At 28.7% G+C, this 15,807-nt stretch overlaps 1 long non-coding RNA gene across 2 annotated transcripts; it reads right to left on the bottom strand.

Annotated features, from left to right (window-relative positions):
- Window positions 1–10,223: 10,223 nt before the first annotated feature.
- LOC106452780 lies at window positions 10,224–13,703 on the bottom strand. Of its 2 annotated transcripts, none has more exons than XR_007324327.1 (6): window positions 12,952–13,703; window positions 12,495–12,829; window positions 12,216–12,391; window positions 11,690–11,872; window positions 11,029–11,242; window positions 10,224–10,613 (listed from the first exon to the last, which is right to left on the bottom strand). It is a non-coding gene; the product is annotated as an uncharacterized LOC106452780 (long non-coding RNA). The 2 variants fall into 2 exon arrangements; XR_007324326.1 differs by having other exon boundaries at window positions 12,488–12,829; window positions 12,952–13,696.
- Window positions 13,704–15,807: the final 2,104 nt, after the last annotated feature.

A 15,807-nucleotide genomic window follows, 5' to 3' on the forward strand; every position in this document is an offset into this window, starting at 1 on the left:
GAAGCGCGTCGCTGCATCTTCTCTTCCGGTCTTCAGCCTCCTCTGCTCTCCCCTATCTCCTGCTTCGGTCGCAACTCTTAGAGCTTCCCCGTCTTGTTCCCATGGTCCTAGACGAAGCGACGAGACTGAGGACCTCGTTGGGAACCTCTCACTTAGTTCAAGCGACAACAACCATGGCTTCCTTTGGTGATGTGTTCGTCTCCTCCTCTTTGCTACCGACGTCGTCTGCGAGGGTTTGAGGACAACCCGATGTGGTGACTCACTTGCTCTTAGGCGGAGTTCTCTATCGTCTCATGGCTGCCTGTTTTCAAGGAGCGTTATGCCTCCTTCTGTGCTTCATGCCCTTGTGTTCATAGCTCCGACGAGTTGACTTAGTGTTCCTTCGGGTTTATGCTGTATCTTATGTGTCGTGTAGGCGGTATTGGAGCCTGTTGTACCGCCTATGCTTGACCGTAACTCGAGCTTCTGTGTAAGCAGTGTTGATACGACTGAACTTTTGTCTTTCCGTCGAGATTGCTAGGATTTGTTGGTCGAGGTCCTCCTCCAGCGGAGCTCCGGGGCGTATGCCAGGCGCTTCCGTTGATGCCTGCTCGGAGCCATTTCGGTGAGTTTTCGACTGAACTTTCTCTAGTCATTCTCTTGTTTCATCTGGTTAGTTTCAGGTATGGCAAGAAGCGCTTTGAATAGGGTGATTATACTGTTGTTCTGCTTGATCTTCTGTCTATTACTTTCAAGTTTTATGTGTTTGAAGCTTGGAATTAATCCTTATGTATCCTAGTGGTTTTTTAATTTTTTTGCGATCACTAGGATCAAATCAGCTGTTGCAGATTGTGGTTTCAATTAATTTTGTAACCAGACTTTCATTTTCAGTAATGATATTTACCATTTAGCAAAAAAATACATTTTAGTTTTATTCAAGAAGAAAAAAATATGCAGTATAATCGAAATCTTTACCATGATGTAATATATATCCATACATATGGGGAATTAATTACTGAATGGGGCAATCATGCAACCGCTAATTAGAATTTGGAAGAAGTCATTGACTCATTATGATTGGCGTTAGAGATGTTTTATTAAGGTCCCCCACTAGTATTAGGACATTAAACAAGATTATCACAGAGTACTTTGGTCATAATCCATTTGCTAATCTAAGGTTATGATATTGTAATCTATAGTTAACTAAATTATCTACTAATATTGGAATATGATTAGATATTGATGGTCTTCATAATACGCTTCAACTGGACAAGACATATGATATGTGTATTTATATAATAGCACACATGATCTGACAGAAATGAAATCTAAATAGAATATACGCAGTAGATTGCAATCCACGAAAAGAGCTCATAACATCTTTAACCGATGTATTATTTTGTTGTCAATTCTTCATGCAAACCAAAACAAATGCATATGTAAAGATTGAAATTTCCACTTAGGGGTGGACATTGATCAAATACTATAATATTTTTTGAGTATTTGTCATTCGCTTTTTACTTAATGAATATTTAGTTTTCTGATTTGCAAATATTTACGGATATTTACAGATTTTTTATCCACTTTTTTCAGTACAAACAAATTCTAGAAAAAAACTATATGAAATTGTTTTCAAAAGATATATTTTATATAATATAAAACAAAAAGTAAAAATTAGTGAAAATTAATTTAATTGTATAAAAGTCAGAGCGAACCGGATATCTAAATCTTCAGTATTTATTATTTACTTTAATTTTAATGGATATTATTTTCAATATTTTTATTTTTGAAGATTTATAGATTTCTAAATTTTTTGGATCTAATCGAATCAAAATTAACAGATAAAAACAAATTCTAATCCCACTAATATGAACCATAGCAAAATGGATTGCCACACATACTAAAATAAAAACTACAAAAAAAAATTGAAAGGGCAGATTTTGTTTCAGATTCAGAATACGAACATGCGTAACTCCACGTGGAATTCTATGTTTTTATCGCTCTACAGGAAACAGTATATATCATTTTCAGTAAATGGTAGCTTTTGGTGGGCTCTTTTTGTATTAGAGCACATATGATAGAGACTGGTCATCAGCATGGTATATTATCCACAAAATATAAAATAGCTTATTTTAATTATTTATAAGAAATAAAAGGCGGAAATTGTAATCTATACTAATAAAAGGGACCTTTTGAGGCTCCATAGAGCGTCCACATCAGCAAAAAAATCTATACTAATAAAAGGGACCTTTTGAAGCTCCATAGAGCGTCCACATCAGCAAAAAAACTTCTCCCGAAAGATGACACGTGGCATAAAATATAGTTTTACATTTTAATATTACTAATTTTCGAAAATTATAAATAATATGTATAACATACATCATAAAAAATGAAAAAACTACATTAAAGATATGTAAGATTACCATTTTTCACTTAAAAAAAAAGACGGTTTATCTCCATAATGTAACATTACCGTTTTATAAAAAAATACTAATAAAATTGACCTTTTAAGGCTCCATAGAGCGTCCACATCAGCAAAAAAAACTTCTTCCGAAAGATGACAAGTTGCATAAAATATAGTTTTACATTTTAATTTTACTAATTTTCGAAAATTATAAATAATATGTAAACATACAGCACAAAAAATGGAAAAACTACATTAAAAATATGTAAGATTATCATTTTTCACTTAAAAAAAAGACGGCTTATCTTCATAATGTAACATTACCGTTTTATAAAAAAAAACAAAAAACATTCTATATAATTTTGCAAATAATAAATATATGTAAAAATACAACATAAAAAATGGAAATACTACATTAAACATATGTAAGATTATCATTTTACATTTTTATTTTTAAAAAATAAAATGTAAACATACAACATAAAAATGGAAAAACTACATTAAACATATGTAAAATACCATTTTTCACTAAAAAAAAGACGGTTTATCTCCATATATAATTTTGAAAATAATAAATAATATGTAAACATACAACATAAAAAATGGAAATAATACATTAAGCATATGTAAGATTACCATTTTACATTTAAAAATAACAATAATATGTAAACATACAACATAAAAAAAATAGAAAAACTACATTAAACATATGTAAGATTACCATTTTCACTAAAAGAAATGGCTTATCTTCATAATGTAACATTACCATTTTATATAAAAAAGAAAAAAAAACATAAATATAACTATTTGACTATTTGTCCAAGTTCTTGTATTAAACATTGCCGTTTTACATTAAAAATGGAAAAATACATTAAGATTTAAACATCTATCTTAAAATGTAAAATATGGATATTAAGTAAATATAAACTATAAGAAAAAGAAATACACAACTTAAAAACAATGGAAAAAGTATATTAAGATTTAAACATCTATCTTAAAATGTAAAATCTAGATATTACCCAAATAGAAAGTATAAGAAAAGGAAATACACAATTTAAAAAATGGAAGAAGTACATTAGTATTTAAATATCTATCTTAAAATGTAAATCTATCTTAAAATATAAAATTATTAGTAAATAGAAAGTATAAGAAATAGAAATACACAATATAAAGAAAAATAAATCATAAGTAAATATATAATATAAGTAAATACCCAATTTAAAAAATGGAAAATTACATTAAGATTTAAAAATATATCTTAAAATTTAAAATATAGATATTACGTAAATAGAAAGTATAACAAATGGAAATATACAATTTAAAAAAAAGAAGGAAAACGTACATTAAGATTTAAACATCTATCTTAAAATGTAAAATAGAGATATTAAGTAAATAAAAAGTCATGAAGTGGAAATAAACATTAAGCATTAAATATATATAATATATGAATTATCAATAAATATTAAGTAAATAATGTTAATATATAATATATGAATTATCTATATAATAATAAGTAAATACACAACTTTTTTTAAAAAATGGAAAAAGTTCATTAAGCATTAAACATCTATCTTAAAATGTAAAATATATAATATAAGTTAATACACAATTTGAAAAAATGGAAAAAGTACATTAAGATTTAAATATCTATTTTAAAATATAAAATATAGATATTACGTAAAAAAATTTAAGAAATGGAAATAAACATTTTAAAAAATAGAAAAAGAACATTAAGATTTAAGCATCTATCTTAAAATGTACATCTATCTTAAAATGGTAGTAAATTATATTAAAATGGAAATACCATATTAAACAAAAAAAAATAAAAATGTATAGTTTTACATCAAGAAAGTCCCTATAAAACTCATTATAACATCAACATCAACCTCACACTATGATGGATTGGTGAGTCTAACGTGAAGACAAAAATATAAATATTTGATTTTCAAGATAAGAAATTCAGCTTTTATTTAGTTACTCAATATATAATATCTTAAATTATTTTTTAAACAATATACATAATTTATATATATAGATTAATCTTCCAAACTTAAACTATTATATTATATATGAATAATGTTTTTAAATAAAAATAATTTCTGATTTAAAAAAAAATAAAAACAACAAATGGTTATTTTCAAATAATGAATGTAATTTACATTATACTATCATTTAACAAGTATTAGATACGTTTTGATATATCATTATTTTCTATTTCCAGAAAACAATAAATTGTTAAACATCAATATCATCTAGGTTAAGTATACGAACATCACAAATTCAAACATCACAAAAAATATTTACATAAACAATATTCAAAAGAATAGTTATAAACTTAATATTTGAAAATCAAAGATATTTTTGCTAAAATTGTACTTACATGGCCAAGGAGATCGACCATCTTTTTACGGATCAATCGATTATTGAGCATGTGGCCGATCCAAAAATATTCTACAGTTTAATTAAATATCTAAAACATTTATTCCAACACTCAACATATAGTTTTGCTAAATATGATAAATAGATAGCCAACAAAATTACAAAAACATATTTAAATAGTAGAAAATATGTTAATTTAACGTGTTAAAGTTTAAAAACAAATTTTAATTATGACATGTATCTTAACATTTATATAAATATATATCATAACCTAAATATAAATGATTTAACAATTTAAATTAGAAAAAAATAAAAAATCTCGGGCGTAGCCCGGGTTAATCCCTAGTTACTTGCTGAAGCTTTTGTTAAAATTAATCTCATAGTCAAATCCTTATACAGGCCACCTGTCCTCTTTAAAACACTTTCACAAAAATGTTATATGTCCACTAAAATTGATGATAAGTTTAAGGGTTAAATATGATAATTACATTTAATTTTAATTTATATTTTTTGTAAATATTTTTAAAATATGGTAATAACTCATACATCATATTTAATATTTATTTATATTTTTAATAAAATTTTTAAAATATAGTACTAATTCATACTTCATCACAAAAATAAATATATTCACATATTACATTACAAATTTTAAAATACTATTTAATTCTATTTTTATAATTATAAAATTTTGATTACTAATTTTTTCAAAAAAAATTGCATTTTTTAAAATTACAAGTTTTAATCGTAATATCATTAAATTCTTTTATATATCTACAAATTTGATAAATACTTTTTAGTCTTAATTTTTGATAGTTATACAATTTGTTCTATCAAATTTTTAGTTAATTTTATTCAAGTTGATTTAATATATTTAACCAAAATAAATTGATAAAAACATACCTAAGATTATAATTTTAAATATACATATATATATATATATATTTATATTTATTCTTAAATACAATTTTTTAAATTATTTCTATCTTAATTTTATGTTTAATCAAATCAAATTTATATTAGAATATTGGTAAAAATAAATCTACAATATTAATACAATATTATTTTTAAATATAATTTAAAACTTGAAAATATATTACTGGACATAGCTGTAAATATATATATATATTTTACTGGACATAGTGGAAGAAAAAACCTAATAGTCAGTAATCAATTTGGGTGAACGATTTTTTTTCTTCTTTTTGTTGGACGATATATATGGTTGTTAATACCCGTCAATAGACCTCATTTTGTTATTGCATAGCAATGAAAGTGATTAGACGACCCAAGCATTAAACAAAATTAATTAACCACTAATATTTATTAGCCGATCAACAAAAATAATATAATTTTTTTTTATTATTAGTCCTTTTTTCAAAAAAAAAAATATATATATATATATATATATATATAATTATAAGCGATGCATACAAATATGCACATCGGTCATGGGGCCAACAAATCTATACCAGATTAATTTTGTAAAGCTGATGGTTTTAAAAGGTTGGTTTACACCAACATTTATATAATAAACACATCAAGACAAATGGTATTTATGATTTTTAATTATAATAATTACAGGTCAAGTAAATATATGAAACAACTTTGGTCGGCATCTAGAGAAGAAACGTCCACCTTTTTAGAAGACCCATTGACAATAGTATATGAATTGAATTTACACTATATTATAATTACGTCGTTCTCTAGTGAATAGCTGGAAGTTGAAGTTCCAACATGGTTTATGTTAAAGATTTACGTGGTGACCTCGTGTATTGTGTGCACTAGTCACTTTGACGTGTATTGAGAAATTATTTGATCAAATATCCTCTAACTACTTGTCTTTCTCCAATATGCTAGAACAATTGTTTGTTAATATAAAATAAAATAATAGAAGGAAACATCTTATATATCTGCGACTAATATTGCGCACCTACAATTTATGATTATAATAGATTAGAACTCCAACTTGCTGTAAAACCATAATAGATTAGAACTCCAACTTGCTGTAAAATTATATATGCTTAAATGACACGCTTAATAAATTGAATGCATTATGCATAACACATCGGCCATGGAATTTGGTACATTGTTCTTGATTCATAAACACATTTTTCTAATCTACCAAGACTACCATCCGTATTTTACTATATATTATACGGGTATGTACTTTTTTTCTTTTCCAACGAATCAGGACATAGAGTGATATTGTTCACGCACCAAACAGTACATGTTCGACAAGTGTCTTTAAATCATAGTTATCAAAATTCTCCAGAAATGATAATGTAGTGTGTACTTTAAAGGAGTGGAGATTGAATCATTGTTCCAATTACGTTGACTTTGTCATACATAGTTAACAGTTCCAGAGCTTTGTTTTCATATGCAACGGGTGCATTTTATTGAATTGGAGAAAATAATTGAGAGCATATGTGAGCAAATATTTTGATAAAATGTGTTGCTTTCTCCTATAAATAGTCGTTGTGAATATGCCCCGACATCCTCATATTTACGTGCTCTTCGACATGATATATATCTCACAGCTACAACCTATAAAATATTTTATAAGTGTTATCAAAACGAAACATGCGTCTGCAACGGATTGCTTTCAACTAGTGAAGATGATTTTGGAATCAGATGAATAGCTAGATTTTGCAAGTTATTTGGAAGACATCAATACTTTATAAAAAGTTTCTTCAGCTCAGAGATCATTCATATAGCACGAGCGCACGATTTGACAGCATATAGTCTAACACGAAATGTTAGGAATCAACCGTCTTTTGTCGTTCACATGAATCTAGAAGTACCAGTGTGGTTTATAGAGTCTATATGAATATGTGTTTTTAAGTTGATGACAAAAAGAATAAACTAGACACATGCATTATAGCAAGAAGATTATCAGTCAATATACGCAAAATTAGCCTTTTAATTTAATTTTGTCATTTAAATTCTCTCAAACAATATATAATGGTTTCCCCTTCGATAAATTCTCTCAAACAATATCCCTTCTTTAAAATACAATTATATCAAATAAATGATTGTTGATGAAGAATGTTTTTGGTCTCGCAGAGTTAATAAACTAAAGTAATGGTGGAAGCTGGAAATAACAACCACGAGAAAGCGACAATGTAGTGGATTTTTTCTTTAATAAGTGGTAGCCAACCCCACTACTTGCAACGGTGGCTTTGTGTGAAGGAATTTGACTATCATCTCTCTTTTTCTTGAACGAAGGATTTAATCAAAGTTAAAAAAACAAATGGTTTGTAAATTTGATTTGAGAATAGTGCATACCTAAGTACTTGGATAATCGTTAGATGTATGCAATGTATTGATTCTAAGACTAAATATGATATATATGACATATATATATATATATATATATATATATATATATATATACGATTAGTTGATAGTACGAATCAAAGATATTGTGAGAACCTATAAAATGCAAATATATATAATATATGGATGGAGCAATAAAATCAATTTTTTTAAAAGATCTTACCGCAAAATGCTATTAGTGAACGTAACATTACATCGAACCGACGATTATTTTCTAATTTTACATGAAAACCTACGAATGGTGCGGAATAATATATTTTAAGTTCTAGGGAATAATATGTTCAAAGATTAATTGTGGGTGATCTAAAACTACAAAATGAGAAAATATGAGTTGAGATTATGAAAGCTATTTTACAGATTATATATATGCTATATATTTTTTAGCTTCTTAAGACTTAGGGTGGTGAATGTTTTTTATATTCTTTTGGTTTTTAAGCGACATTTGTACGTAGCATGGGAGATTATACTTTTGTATTGTTAGTAATGAAGTTTCCCTTTCTTCTCTTTAAAAATGATAAATCAACTTTTCTGATCACTAATCCCAACATCATTATAATAATCCACCGAAAAAGATATGTAAAAGTGTTAATCATATAGCACATAATTACAATAACTATCATTACCTTTACTAGAGATTTTTCCGGGCTACGCCCGGGATATTCGTATAGTTTTTAGTTAACTTAAAAAGTTGACACTTATATATGACCATATTTTGTGAATATATAATACAATCGATTTTAAACTATTAAACTTTCTAGGAACCTGCAAGATAATGTGATATCAGTTCTCAGTCATAAAATAAAAGTAAGAACTATAAAAGCAACAAACATGCTGCTACTCCACAAAGTTAATGATACCAAGTGGTCTAAAGTTGTATTTCAATCACTACAACTAAGCTGCATGGGAGCACAACTAAGTTTGTCAAATTGAGATTAGTCTCTCTATAACTGACAGCCTCAAGCAAGTGTTGTAAAGCAAGCTTTTGTGCCTTTCCATTTTTTGACAAACCTTTGCCAAACTAAAGGTAGCATTGACATTCATAAATTTCTCACAACAATTTCGACTATTTATTTGACTATACATTTGTAAAAATATAATTATTTATTTTCTCTCAATGTTTATTCTAGTTAACAATACCAATAAGTCAATAGATTTTCTTATAAATTACAATAGATTAGAGTTAGTAGAGTAAAATTATTTTCGCTCTTAGTTATATATTTGTTTCATAAATTAAATTATTTATATACATTTTCTTAAAACTAATGATCTAGACAATATAACAGAAATGACTTATTCATTATAAGAATTTTGAAGTTCTGGTTGGTTATGTGTTTAGTTTGCATTTGGATATGATGTATATGGTAATATGTTTGCTTTTTAATAATGCTTTGCGCGAAGATGTTAGAAGGTAAACGTAAGAATTATATTATGGTGTGAGGTAAACGGGAGGAAGAATTATATATGATATGAATTATGTTGTTTGTCTCTAAAGCTAGTTTATAGTATACAATACCGGTTAATTTGATTCTCGAGAGCAGTTTAATTTGGCGAAGAAGTATTCGGGTGACATATTTGATAGGCTGCGTAAGCTTCAAAGGTGTTGGTGTTGTTGGTCTTTTTAAAAATTTGTGCCCATAGTTGGTGGGATTACTTTTTCCGTTATGGGCGTAAAAGGTTTAGTAGATTAGTTTTAAATAATTATGTTTGCGGGAAGAGTTTTAAGCCTTAGACAGGGTAAAAGGTTATGTATGTCGGCCAATTATTGTGTAGATCCTCCCTGGAAAGCTATCTTCACCTTCTTATCGAGTAAAGAATTACATTTGCCAAAGAAATAAAACCTAAGTTCAAGTGCTTTTGTAATGTCTTAAACATCCTCGATGGCGAAGAGCGTGATAGTGATAAGAGACCATAACATGTTTACTTGCATTAGAAGGTAATGTTTATATGATTATTGTTTAATTATGATTCCTTTTTTGTAACAGAATCAGCTGTGTTCTGTAAAGGTGCAACGAAAATTAACAATGTGTGTGTTTAGACAGTCACGGTCCCATTAGTGCACAAAATTGCCATTGTTTTTTTTAAAAGCTGAGGACCAAAGATATAATCTTTTTATTGAAACAATGGATCGAGAAGCTGGACTGATATTTTAATAATCAATAAACAATGACTGAAAGCCTAATAATATCGTACGCGAAACAAAAGGATATGATCAAACACACGACTAACATGCACACAATTAAAATGGAGATCATGCAAGAAGAATCGAAAATGGAAAACTGGATTTGTTTAAATGCTCTCATCTATGGGGCCCGATGCTCACTTGTTTCACGACATGGGAGATGGGGCTATGGATTCTACATACTTCAAGATCTCTTCTGTTGTGTGTTTTAACCCCACTTGGAATCCTGTAATTATGCACTTTTTCTTGACAGACAGAGTTGAGAAAGTATAAACTGAAGTCATTTATTGGATGAATGGAGAAGGTACTTGTGTACTGCTCCAAGTAGAGAATTATCTGCAATACATTAAAAAAAAAGAATATGAACAAAATATTATGTATAAATGTTATAAGATTCCATTACTAATGATGGAATCTCTACGAAATAACCTCTACCTTTTTTAAATATATTATAATTTTACTACAAAGGAGAGTAGTGTTCTCCACTAAGCACATAAGTGTAATATTCTATCGCTATATTTGATGAAACATAGTATAAGCTTATAGTATTGTACTATTGACTTCTGATAGCAATTAGGGATTTATTAGTGAGAGATTTACTAACTGATCTACTTGCTACCCATAGCTTTTCAGTTGTTCCATTTGTTCGAAAGCCCAAAGGCAAATCATATTTCTGTTATATGGTTCTTAACTTTTATAACCTTTACTATAAAGGTAGATTCAGAACTTTTTGAAAATATTAGCCCCTTACCGAGACAAAGATACGTCACGTGGTAGAAACGCAGCTTGGGCACTGTCGGGATAGGTCTTGAGGTCAAACTCACTGTCGAGACAGTAACGCAGGAGTATTATGGTGTAGAAAGAAATCAAACCATATATAAACAGTATTGTAGTCCCAACCATCCTCCTTCTTTGGCAGCTTTAAACAAATGAAAGTATTTCAACTCCACATAGAACGTTATATCCTGCACATACCCCACATGTTATAGACAAAGATGATCACCATGAAATAATTGACTAAGAGAAAAGAACAATTATTTTCTTTGAACCTAGACGTTTTTGGTCTTGAAAGTTTTGTTCATGTACGCTTCCATGTGGTATATGACAACAGATTTGAATGCTATTTTGTAATTTTCTAGCATTTTATAAAGATAAAGATTACGGTATTCAAGACCCCATACACACATGTCAGAATATGAAAGAATCTAAACAAAGAATCATATTCTAATACACACCATAGAATTCTTGTACAGTTGTACTCACGATCAAACAACAAAGAAAAGGTTGACAACTTTCATAATGATTTGCTCTCACATGTCACTACTATTATCAAGCCAATCACCTTTTAGACTTTCGAAGCTACTTTCTACAAATAGAAAACACACAAAAATTATGGTAAGTAAAAAGGTCACCTTGGAAGGATCATTGAAAATTCTCATGAGACCATGGTTGGTTTCTCGTCCTTCCACATTGAACCTCAGCTCGAAGGATCAGGAGAGAGCCAGGTCTGTGTTTGGAGCAGAATATGGGCTACTCTTCAGCTTCCTCTGTTTCTTTTGAGAGCACACATATTCTTGACCAGTGACCACTTACACCTGAAGAGTTGATTAACAACACTCTGATAAGTATTATACACTATGCAATCTTCTTGCTCTCAAGGTTAATTATGCAATCCTGATTTGTTGTCTGACTCTTAGTCCTTACATGTTTGTATAGATATATATATAGGCACGAACAGGCATGTCAAATAGACTATAAACAGAGAAAGAAGAGCAGTTTAGCACACAGTTTCGGATCAATAGATTCAGCCAAAGAACAAAGACTGAAAAAATCAGAACTTCTCGGATCTAGAAGACAGAACAGGAGCAACCCACTACCACTGAGAAAATAAAGGAAAAACAATATAGAGAAGACTTAGTCGTGGTCAAGAATAAGTACCTTGAATATACCACCAGAATTGTATTTACAACACTGACAACTTCATTTTCCCTTTTATTGAGCAAGCTGTGAAGAGAGAGAGTGATGAAAGATAAAAAAAAGAGACTGGATTTGAAAATCCCAGACTGCATTGGAGGGCTCTGCACAACTTGAATTGTATTTCCAATCATAACCAACTGCTTTCATGGTAAACAAACAATACATTAAAAACTCTTCAAATTTATGTGAGAGCATAACACTGTATTCAGAGAAACATTGAAGAAGTTAGTTACCCCATACATTGTCCCAACCACTGCAATGCCTCTAGGGATCTCTATGTAGTTCTGGTTTCCATGTAGGGTAAAAGGAGTCCGTCAGACCCTTTTGGCTGCATCTTCATCTTCCAATACAAATCTGGCTAATTGTCTAAATAACATGTCTCAGCTATCACATAGCTGAGATAAAAAAATATTTTGAATGGATAATGAAACTATTAGAGGATGCAGTAGAAGTTAAGTTGCTAGAATAAAAAAAAAAAGAAGGGACCTGAAGAAGTGCAGAGATGAACATATGAAAAGCATAGTGTTTGGTTGATTACAAACTCAAAAATCAGCAGCAACACACGGCATGTGCATCTGACACGAAACAAAATCTTAACACTTAACGTTTTTCAACAAAATGAGAAAGGAAGGGTGAACGATACCTGCAAGTTTCTTTGATTTCATTAACAAAATAAGCAAGGAGTGATGAACGATACCTTCTGAGAAATGATTTCCAAAGACTGGTCGAGTGGAGTTTGCTCGAAATACTCCTGCTCTGCTGAGATCTATTGAATCTGAGTTTTTGTTGTGCTCATTCAGTAGATCTTAATTTCTGGCATAGCTTGTTAGGGTTTCCATGGCTTGCATCTGGATTATATAAAGATACAAAGAGGAGTCGAAGAGGATTCATGATATCAATAATGGGAGAAGTTAAAAAAACGCCTTTGAGTGGCAAGTAAACTCATGCTCTCTAGCTCTCTCCTCTTGTGCGGTGCTGTCTAGGGTTTTGGAGGTGGCAAGATCTATGGCTCACGCCGGAAAGCTTCGTCGCCTCCTCCCCTTCGGATTATGAACAACGTGACGGAGTAGTGGTCGTTTGGTGATGTCGTTGAAGCTTTCTCTCTTTCCATCTTGGCGGATCTGAAGGATCTCTGGTGCGGAGGTTAATAGGAGGGCTCGAAAGCTCTGGTGGCTCGTTCTCCAACGGAGTGCTCTCCCGGATTGAGGATGACTGGGAGACTGACGGTGGCGACTGGTCAGTCATTGGGGCGGCAGAGGCTCATCTGATTGTCAGGGAGTGAGATGGTGTCAACGGATCTACGGTGAGGCTCGTCTGCTTAGAATAAGAAATGGAAAAGGTCATCAAATGGCGAATACAACGGAGAAGACGAAAAAAAAAGGGCTAGACTGGCTTTTGGACATCGTGTGTCTGACGTGGCGAAAAAGTGTTTTCTAATTGGCCGATTTTTTAAAGTGACGTGGACACACTCTCTACTCTTCATATAACCCTTTTAGTATAGGTTAGATTTCTGTCCTTTTGTTTGGTACATTTTCTTGTTTTCTCGCATTGAAATATATAAACTACTATTGTTTTTGCCCAATTATACATGCTAATGTTTAGTCGACATGGCCAAAATATGACCATAACATCATTAAATAATAGGTACGATTGACGTTAAACTAACGGCTTGAATTAAGCCGAAACATAATACGATCTTAGACATAATGCCAAATACAAACATGTGCGATCTAAATCTAATCATACTGCACATAACCTGTGACGTTCAACTCACGCTTGAGTTTGTTCTCATGATACTTAAAGGAGCTAGGGCCATGCCTGAGGATGGTTAATTACAGCCAGGACCGGTCTGGAACATAGACAAAGAAACCGACCGCTTACGACATCATCATTTTAGTTGTAAATAAACAAAATAAAAATTGTACACGAATAATAAAGACACACAATTTTAAATGAGCCTAAGACATTAAGAAAAAATTAAAAATGTTGGACTGGTACTGATTACAGCTTCAATCCCAAAAACTTTGCTATACAACCTGTGATACTGCTAATCTAACCTATTAATTTAGAGTCATATTTTTATCTACAATTAATAAGTCATAGTAGGACCACTTACAGAATTAGTTAATATTTGATTATTTACAATAATAATAATCCAACCATAAATTTGAATTTTTTTTTAATTATAACAAAATCTGTTGAAAAAGAATCTAACAAAATCTTACTAAAAATTTAAATATTTTATAAAATAAACATTAATTAATTTTGTAATTAGTAATATAATATTATTATAAATCAATGTTAATTTTTTTTTTATAAAACAAGAAAATAAAAATTCTATACTATTTCTTTTATAAATTTTATAATTATATTCTATATTATATAAAAGTAGAAGTGATTTATGCATTAAATATGAAAATATATATTTAAGAGGTAAATTAACAATTTTTTTTTAAATTGTTTCATTTAAGTAAATTATCACTCATTATTAAAATTAGTTAAATTTCATAAAATATAAAATATATTTATACAAAATAAATTTGTTAACACAAGTTAAACTTTTATATTCTACAACTATATATTCTATTTTTATTTATTTTGAATCTCTCAACAATATATTGTGTAAAATGTCTATATACAAAAATATAATAGTATATAATAACCTTTAGTTCATATACTATTTTAAAAATATGTTATTAGAAAACTATGAAATTTTAATAACTGATTAAAAATATTAATAACAAATCAAATTTTAATATTAAGTTTATTTTTTATTTTTATTACAACAAAATCCGTTGGAAAAAAGTTAGATAATATTATCAAAAATTAAAATATTTTTATATTATAATGTATTAGTGTAGTAAAAGATATTCAAAATTCATGTAATCTTCGAAACTCAAAAATAGTTGTGTAATATTCCAAAGTTTTCTTGAGAAAATATATAATTTGAAAAAAAATATTAAAACTAAAAATGATAATTTTTCAAATTTTTAAAAGATAAAATCATAGATAGTAAATAGTAACTTTTTCAAATGCACCACGAAAAAAATATATATGTTATAAAAATGAAAGTAATCTAATATTTTGAAATCTTAATAAAAAAACTTAATATCATAACATCCAAAAATGTATTCTATATGCATAAAATTTACTAAAATAATATGATAGATGCTACTATGTATAATATTTACTAAAATAATAAGGTTATATTATTTAAACAAAACAATATTTTTACTTAGAAATCTCGTAAAATACTAAAATGATATATGTTAAAGTATATTTTTAAACACAATATGTAAATATAAATTAGCTTATATATATATAAATTTTAAAATGCATTATATGCAAAATGTATAAATTAAAGAGAAAACATAATTTGAAGGAGGTTTTCTATTTGATTATTTCAGATTGTTATTTTATTGTACCTAACTCAAAATATATTAGTAAGTATTAAAAGTTAACTTAAAAATATATTAGAAAAATAACTATATATTAATAATGTCGAATAAAAAATATAACCAATATTATAGAGTTACACAATATATTATATTAA

This window comes from Brassica napus, chromosome C5 (assembly GCF_020379485.1).
Source record: "Brassica napus cultivar Da-Ae chromosome C5, Da-Ae, whole genome shotgun sequence".
In the NCBI taxonomy this organism is placed as follows: domain Eukaryota; kingdom Viridiplantae; phylum Streptophyta; class Magnoliopsida; order Brassicales; family Brassicaceae; genus Brassica; species Brassica napus.